The following is an 8,041-nucleotide window of genomic DNA, read 5'->3' as shown; positions in this document are numbered from 1 at the left end:
AAAAAAACTATAAAACCTTCAAGTTTCATATTATAAAAAGCCATCCATTCAAAACTTTTAAAAATTCAAATGAACGGCCCATTTAAAGTTTTTAAAAAACATAAAAAAAACAAATTTATACAATGTAGAGATAATTAAAAATTAATAATATTATAATATAGTACAGGTTTTTCTTTCTTTTTTTTTTTTTTTTTTCGTAGGTTTCCATCCTTGCTGTCTGATTGGTCCCATAACCGACTAATTAGCGTCCATGTGTTTGGTTTCGACTTTATTTGTACGGTTAGTTTTTTTTTTTTTTAAATATATTGTTATTTAAGTTTAAAAGTTATACTCAATTTTTAAATTTAAGTAACAATTAATTAGAATATTTAAAATAATTTTATTTTTCATATCTTCTCTAATTATTAGTCAATCATCTTTCTTATACATTATTGGATTTAAAAAGTGTCTAAAATATAAATTTGTATATCATTTCCCTTTTTCTAAGTTGTTTAGTAAATAAAATATTTAAAGTTGCACCGAAATCTTAAGTTTTTGAAAAGAAATTTAGAATTGAAAGGGAATTGAAGAAAAAAATTAGTTCAAATTTTATTAACATATACCTCTTTTCTTTTCTTTTTTCTTCGCCCTTACAAATATTTACCTAAATTCATGATTCAAATACAGTATTAAAACTGATCACATAGTTTGAGTTTTTAATTTTTTGATTTACTAATGTAAAAAAGTTTATTTATTAAGGATTTAAGGGCTTTATAAAATGAAGGTTGATCCTATTTAGACCAAAAAATTACACTTCCGTTTCAAACCGAATGATGTGTCACTGACTTAAAATATCGGAGGAATTACATATCAGTGGTAGTTAGAAAAAATATTTACAAAAAAGTGATATACATTATAAATATAAATAATTAAAATTATAAACTTTTTCACCTTTGTGTAATAATTTTTCACAATTGACTCTCAATAGTAATTTCTCGTAGAATATCAAAGGCAGCTCCATTTCTCATATTTTATCTAATTATTAACGAATCATCTTACTTACATATCATTGGGTTTAGTCTAAGAAATAGACTTGAAGGTGATGCTATTAAGACAAAAAAAAAAAATTAAACCAATTTTTTAAACCCAATAATGTGGTATTGCCTTAGAATATCAAAGCCAATTCTCTTTATCAGATTATTTCTAATTTTCAACCAATTATGTTAATTACATGGAAAATGATATACAAACTCCCTTTTCAAACCGTTCAATCAATCCTTTCTTTGTTGGGTGATTATTTGATTGTCTAGGAGTACGACTACGTGGTACTCCATGGTAGTATGATTGGTGAAAAGATGGAGTATTGATTTTGTGTTGGATGATTAAGAAATATGAAGAGGCATACTGAATGATAATTGGTGAGGGAGTATGGCCACATAGTACTCCAAGACGATAGATATGTATATAAATACACAAATAAATATTATAGACCTTTTTAAATGATTATGTTGTGTGTGTATAAATAATGATACTATTATAAACCATAAGAGGGTGGGTGGTTTGCATGTGTAGAAGAAACTGGGTTTGGAACCACAAATATAAATTGTGTTGGATCAAGATCTGAATAAGAATTTTTTAGAAGAAAGGAAAAATAAAAGAAAAGTGACAAAAATTTAATTGATATTTCATTCATGTCTTCATTTTTTCTTTTTATTTCCCATTATAATTTTTTTTTTCTTCAAATCTTTGAACCTAAGACCATTTCTTTCTCTTCTGGTAGGTATAACATGAGTGATGAAGATCTTTTTTTTTTTTTCTTTTCCAAATCTAAGACAAAGCACATCCTTAGAAGGCCAACAATTTTTGCGTGGAGCCGGATTTAGGAAGAGATTTGGAAAAGGGAAAGAGAAAAGACGTACGAAACTACGTAAAATGTACGTATATTTTATTCATATTTTACATACTTTTTTCTTTTCGTTTTTCAAATCTCTTGTCAAATCACCAACCAAATACAACTTCAGAGGCTGATTGTCGTCCACCCCTTTCACACACGGCGACCATGCATTTACAACCTTAAATATACAAGAACTGTACTATGATTCTTGAGGTCCACATTTTTTTTTGTGGTTTAGTAGAAATTGAAACATAAATTTCAGGTGCACGAACTTGGATTCTTCCTTAATCTTTCGCCTCCAAATACATGGGATTGCAGTATAAATAGCAAAGCACTAGAGCTCCCTGGTCCATATCAGCCACAGGCAAGTGAAAGAAGAAAAAAAAAAAAAGAGGCCACAAGAGTGTTCTTGTTCACTTCCATTTTATTGTCACACAACCAAAAACAAAAACATGGAATTATCTATTCATGCTTTACTTATTCCTGATTCAACAAAAAATATGGTACCGCAGGTCACTCGACGCTCAGCCAATTATCATCCTACCATTTGGGGAGATCATTTCCTCACATATGCCTCTCATGCCGTGGTAATAGTATTAAAACAGGTATTAGTAAGGATATGGAATCGATATCAAATAGTATGGACCAATATATCTATAAATATTAGTACCAAAAGTCTAAAATCTCATTACATATCAACTGATATTTAAAATCTGACAACATGGACACAAAAGAAACTACATGGAATTTTGTTGAACAACAATGTTTATTATCATGGAATTTTGTTGGACACATGCATTTATACACACACACACGCATATATATATATATATATATATGTATGTTTCCATGTTGCAGGAAGTAGATCTTAACATGGAGCAACAACTCTGTTATAATTAATATCTCTGTTTCATATAGAAAGACTTGATAATAACTAATTTGGTTATTATTTTTCAAATTCACAATATTCCATTTGAAAAATAACATTAATTATGAACAGTGAAGTTTGATTTCATTTACAAAAATAATTTGGTTTGAGTTTTCTGGATTAAGTTTTTTGAAAACTGACTTTTTTGGTTTTTGTGTTTTTTTGTTTTTAGTGAATATTTTTTAAATTTTAAACATTTTTTTTTACTTTTTTTGATGCACCTCACTTAGATGTATCTAAGAAGTAAAAAATTTGTGAAAAAATATTTTAAAAAATTAATAAATACATAAAAATACAAAAAATGTACTGAATTCTTGTATTTTTTTTTGTATTTTTGGTATTTAGTGAATTTTTAAAAGATTTTTTTTACATTTTTTTTACTTTTTAGGTGTATTTATGTTAGGTGTGTATAAAAAGTAAAAAAATTGCTTAAAATATTAAAAAAATTCAGTAAAAACAAAAAAACACGGAAAATAAGAGACTAGAATTTTCTGAAAAGTGTTTCGGAAAATTGGAAACCAAGCAAGCCTATTATCAAATTATTCTTGCTTTATTTTATATAAAAATTTTGAGTAAGAATATAATTTTCTTTGTATATATCCTATATTCTCATTGTTTGTGTAGGAAGTGGATGTTAAAATGGGCCAACTACTTCAACAACAGAAAGAAGAAGTGAGAAAGATGCTAGTGGCAGCCAATGATCAGCCTTCACAGAAACTGAACTTCATCGATGCAATCCAACGCCTAGGCGTGTCTTACTATTTTGAAAGTGAGATTGAAACAGCTTTACAACACATATATAAAACCGATTATGATCACCATGATGACAAAGCCAACGATGATCTTTATACTGTTGCTCTCTTGTTTCGGTTACTTAGACAACAAGGATATTCCATCTCTTGTGGTAAGTCTCATTTGCCATGCATTTGATGTTTTGGTATCTGAACAAGGCTAAAAGAAGTCAAACACAACCATACAAGTACATATGTCATTTTGTGTCACAATAACATATCATGTGTCGGATGGGTTACGCAGATGTGTTCAACAAATTCAAGGATGACAATGGCAAAATTTGTGAATCCTTAATTGGCGATGTGCGAGGATTGTTAAACTTGTATGAGGCTGCACATCTTAGGCTGCGAGGAGAAGATATACTAGATGAAGCACTGTCTTTTACCATCACTCACCTTGAGTCTGAGGCACCCAACTTGAGCAATCTTGCTCAAGAACAAATAATTCATGCTCTGAATCAGCCCATACACAAGGGCTTGACAAGGCTAGAGGCGACCCGTAACTTCTTCTTCTATGAGCAAGATGATTCTCACAATAAAGTTCTACTGAGTTTTGCAAAATTAGATTTCAACCTATTGCAAAAAAAAGCACCAATGGAAGCTAAGCGAAATCACAAGGTGACTTTTATAAATTTGTGCCCAGAAAAAAATAATAGAAAAATTCCCAGAATTTAAATGTATAGTATAAATTTAAATTGTGCACTTTTTTTATCCATACATTTCATATTCTGAGCACTTCTTTAAATATTTTTTATGGATATGCAAGGTTGTTAATCAAGTCAGGCTTTTCCTCATATTGAATTGGTTTAAAAATTGACTAACATAGATCCTATTACATATTTTAGGTGGTGGAAAGAATTGGACTTTGCAAAGAAATTGTCATTTGCCAAAGACAGAATAGTGGAGTGCTATTTTTGGGTAGTGGGAGTTTATTTTGAGCCCCAATACCTACTTGCTAGAAGGATGCTAACCAAAGTGATTGCCTTGACTTCCATTATTGATGACATCTATGATGTCTATGGTACTTTAGAAGAACTTGTGCTCTTCACTGATGCAATTGAGAGGTTCAAACCGATTCATTCCCTTAATGAACTTTGCATTTGATCTCATAGAAGTATCAAAATCTCTTCAATTGTTCATTATCTATCTGCATTTCAGGTGGGAAATCAGTGCCATAGACCAACTTCCAGAGTACATGAAACCATGTTATCAAGCACTTCTAGATGTTTACAACATGATTGATGAAGAGATGGCCAGGAAAGGAAGATCATATCGCATCCACTATGCAAAATCTGCAGTAAGCCTCGTACTAATTGGTTACAAACAAACAATTTGTGATTAGCAGTAAGATTATATGTGAAATTTGATCAAAAAGCAATAATACTGGTCGATTTTGTTCAAATCTCAGATGAAAAATTTAGTTAGAGCATACTTTGAAGAAGCCAAATGGTTTCACCAAGGCTATGTTCCAAGTATCGAAGAGTATATGCGAGTTGCACTAGTAACCTGCGGTTACACAATGCTAGCAACCACTTCCTTTGTTGGGATGGGGGAGGTCGTGTCCAAAGAAGCCTTTGGTTGGGTGTCAGGTGATCCTTTAATTGTTCAAGCTTCATCAGTAGTTAACGGACTCATGGATGACATGGTTAGCCACGAGGTAATAAGATAAATTAGAAGTCTTGCAAAATGGTTTATTATGATGTAATCCCGATGATCACGCGGTATTGTTAATGTGGTGAGCTTTGTTCATCTTTACTGAATTAAAAAAATAATAATAATAAAATTAGACATTTAAAGCAAAATTAATTTATTTTAGGAGATTTGAAGTAAGATTATATAGTTTTTGGAAATCAAAATATTAATTTATTTGACAAAAACTCAAAATAATATTAAAATAATTAGATTGTTCAAAGGTTTGGGGTGACTAAAATACTAATTTATTCTATAATTATTAAAAATTGCATGAAAATAATGAAATTTTTAAAAATTTAGGATAACAAAAGTAAAATTATTTAGATTTTGGAAGGTTAGAATAACATTATATATATTTTGAAAGAATCAAAATGCAAACTTCTTTTTATAAATATTCATAATTACATGATAAAATGCAAATTTTCGTAAGTTTGGAAGGGCGATGGCCACCGCCCGTCACCCTCTGTGTCCGCCACTGGTTGAATCCTATATAATTATAAGTGTTAGATATTTTTCTAAAATAACTTTAATATGAGGTGGTTGTTGGCCTTTCATGTCAAGGCGTTATTTATTTATTTATTTTAATAGCTTGAAAAATCCAAGAAGAAAATAAGGCAAACCCATCGTCATTGACTTCGACTCTGAACATGAGTAAAATGATGCATGTGGGAACTAATCACTCTACAGTGAGCCCTCATCATTGTGGCTAATTCATCACCGACTTAAGGCTTCGTTTGGGATGTGGGGTTGGCTTTTTAATTTTTTGACTTTTTAATTATTTTTGTAAATAGTCTCGTTTGGGATGAGTTTTTTATTTTATTTTATGACTTTTGTGAGAAAAAAAAAAAGAAAAAGAAATGATTATAGTTTGGATATAACAACTTTTAGCCTGAGAGTAAAAAATGTCTTTTTGTGACTAAAATAGCCCCAACCTAACCCAAACTCACATGTCAAACAAGCACTAAGGCTTAATTTGGAAACTTTCTCTACTTTTTTACACATTTTTTAATAAAAAAATGAAAAAAAAATCACCTTTTAACCAACTTACCAAAACAACTTTAAGTTAATTCCAATTTTTTGTTTAGTTAGATTTCGATAGTTATCAGAATAAGTACTTCGGTTCTGTTGGTGTTAAGAAAAAAATTTGATATCGATTCAAAAATTTTAATTTTGTTAATTGAGAAACTAAAACTAATCATGCATTATGGTTTGGGTTATTTAGTTTTGAGAGACTTATGTGTAAGTCTTAATAGGTGAACTTGTTGTCCGACAGGTTTTATAATAATTAACAGCATTTTTCATTAAACATTATTAAAAATGTCACTAATTGTTAATTTTCAATGACAGTTTATAACTTGTCACAAAAAAATATTACGAATTATAAATTTTAGTGATAATTTAAAAAAATTGTCCCAAAAGATGTCATTCGTCAAGAAAAACGGCACTAATTGTAAGTTTTAACGACAATTTATAAAAATCGTAAAAAATGCCACTGATTCAATTTTTAGCGACATATGTAAAAAACCATCACAAAAATTTATTTTTAGTGTCGATTTTACTAAGACTTATTTTGCAATAGAACTTGATGAGGATTAAGTCTAACTAATAGAACCTATTGATAGCTTACCTTTTAGTTTTTCAATTTAATGTAAATGAAGGATTATTTACCAGAGATTTTAATGATTATATAAAATTTTCTAGAATCCAATATCAGAAGTAAATGAAAAGAGATCGAAGAAAATGCTCTGCAAATGCCTCTCCTAAATTTTAATGCAAAATGTGAATATAAAAATATTTAAATATAATATTTTGACAGATTTGGTCGATGTTGGTGTAAAAAAAATTATTTCTCAAAATTAAAATATATGAATTATAACACATTACAATATTTATGAAATTTGAAAAGATTCTTAATTTTATATCACATCCTCTAACTTGATGATAACACTAATTGTAGTTTGAGCAACAAAGAGGTCATGTAGTCTCAGCTGTCGAATGTTACATGAAACAATATGGTGCATCAGAGGAAGAAGTGCTCTTTGAATTTCGAAACCAGGTTACTAATGCATGGAAAGACATAAATCAAGAGTGTCTTCGCCCAACAACAATCCTAATGCCTCTCTTGTTGCGAGTAGTCAATCTTGCACGACTGATGGATGTTTTATACAGGACGAAGATGGATACACACATTCTGGAACCAAGCTCAAAGGTTTTGTGACCTCGGTGCTTATCGATTCAATGCCAACATCAGCATACAAAGAATAAAAGCCAATCACAAATTGGAGACATAATAGTCTATGGTCTGACAAGATTTTTCACAAATGGATCCACCAATAAATTCTATAAAATCTTATTTATACATATGTATTTTGTGTGTGTGTGTGTGTTTTTTTTTTTTTTTGATTATTTGATTTTTATATTTGTAATAGAACTACCATTACTCTACAAATAATTCTCTTTGTAAAGGGAAGTCCGGATTAATCTCTTTCCTGAAATATTGTAATATGATATGAAATCATTTTTAACAAAGGAATTTTTTGTTAGCATCATCATATTTGTACATGTCAAACGCAAAGCAATATTTGAAAATAACAAAGTTAAATTGTCAAATTTGTGACAAGTGGAAAACAATGAATCGAGCTCGGAATTATGTCCAAGTTGTGATATTCCTAGGACTGTAAGAAAAAATTGGTGAACCAAGCTTCGAGATCAACTGAATTTCAGTTTTTGGTACTGAATTGAAAATAAATTACTATA

General features: G+C 29.7%; 1 pseudogene across 1 annotated transcript; it reads left to right on the top strand.

The window, feature by feature from the left end:
• Nucleotides 1-2,200: 2,200 nt before the first annotated feature.
• LOC114269576 ((-)-germacrene D synthase-like) lies at nucleotides 2,201-7,830 on the top strand (annotated as a pseudogene). The gene is made up of 7 exons (XR_014356501.1): nucleotides 2,201-2,460; nucleotides 3,426-3,705; nucleotides 3,837-4,210; nucleotides 4,438-4,656; nucleotides 4,751-4,889; nucleotides 5,001-5,249; nucleotides 7,242-7,830. The product of XR_014356501.1 is annotated as a (-)-germacrene D synthase-like (transcript).
• Nucleotides 7,831-8,041: the final 211 nt, after the last annotated feature.

This window comes from Camellia sinensis, chromosome 15, assembly GCF_055761805.1.
Source record: "Camellia sinensis isolate YWXY chromosome 15, ASM5576180v1, whole genome shotgun sequence".
In the NCBI taxonomy this organism is placed as follows: domain Eukaryota; kingdom Viridiplantae; phylum Streptophyta; class Magnoliopsida; order Ericales; family Theaceae; genus Camellia; species Camellia sinensis.
This window is presented reverse-complemented; position numbering and strand designations above follow the sequence as displayed.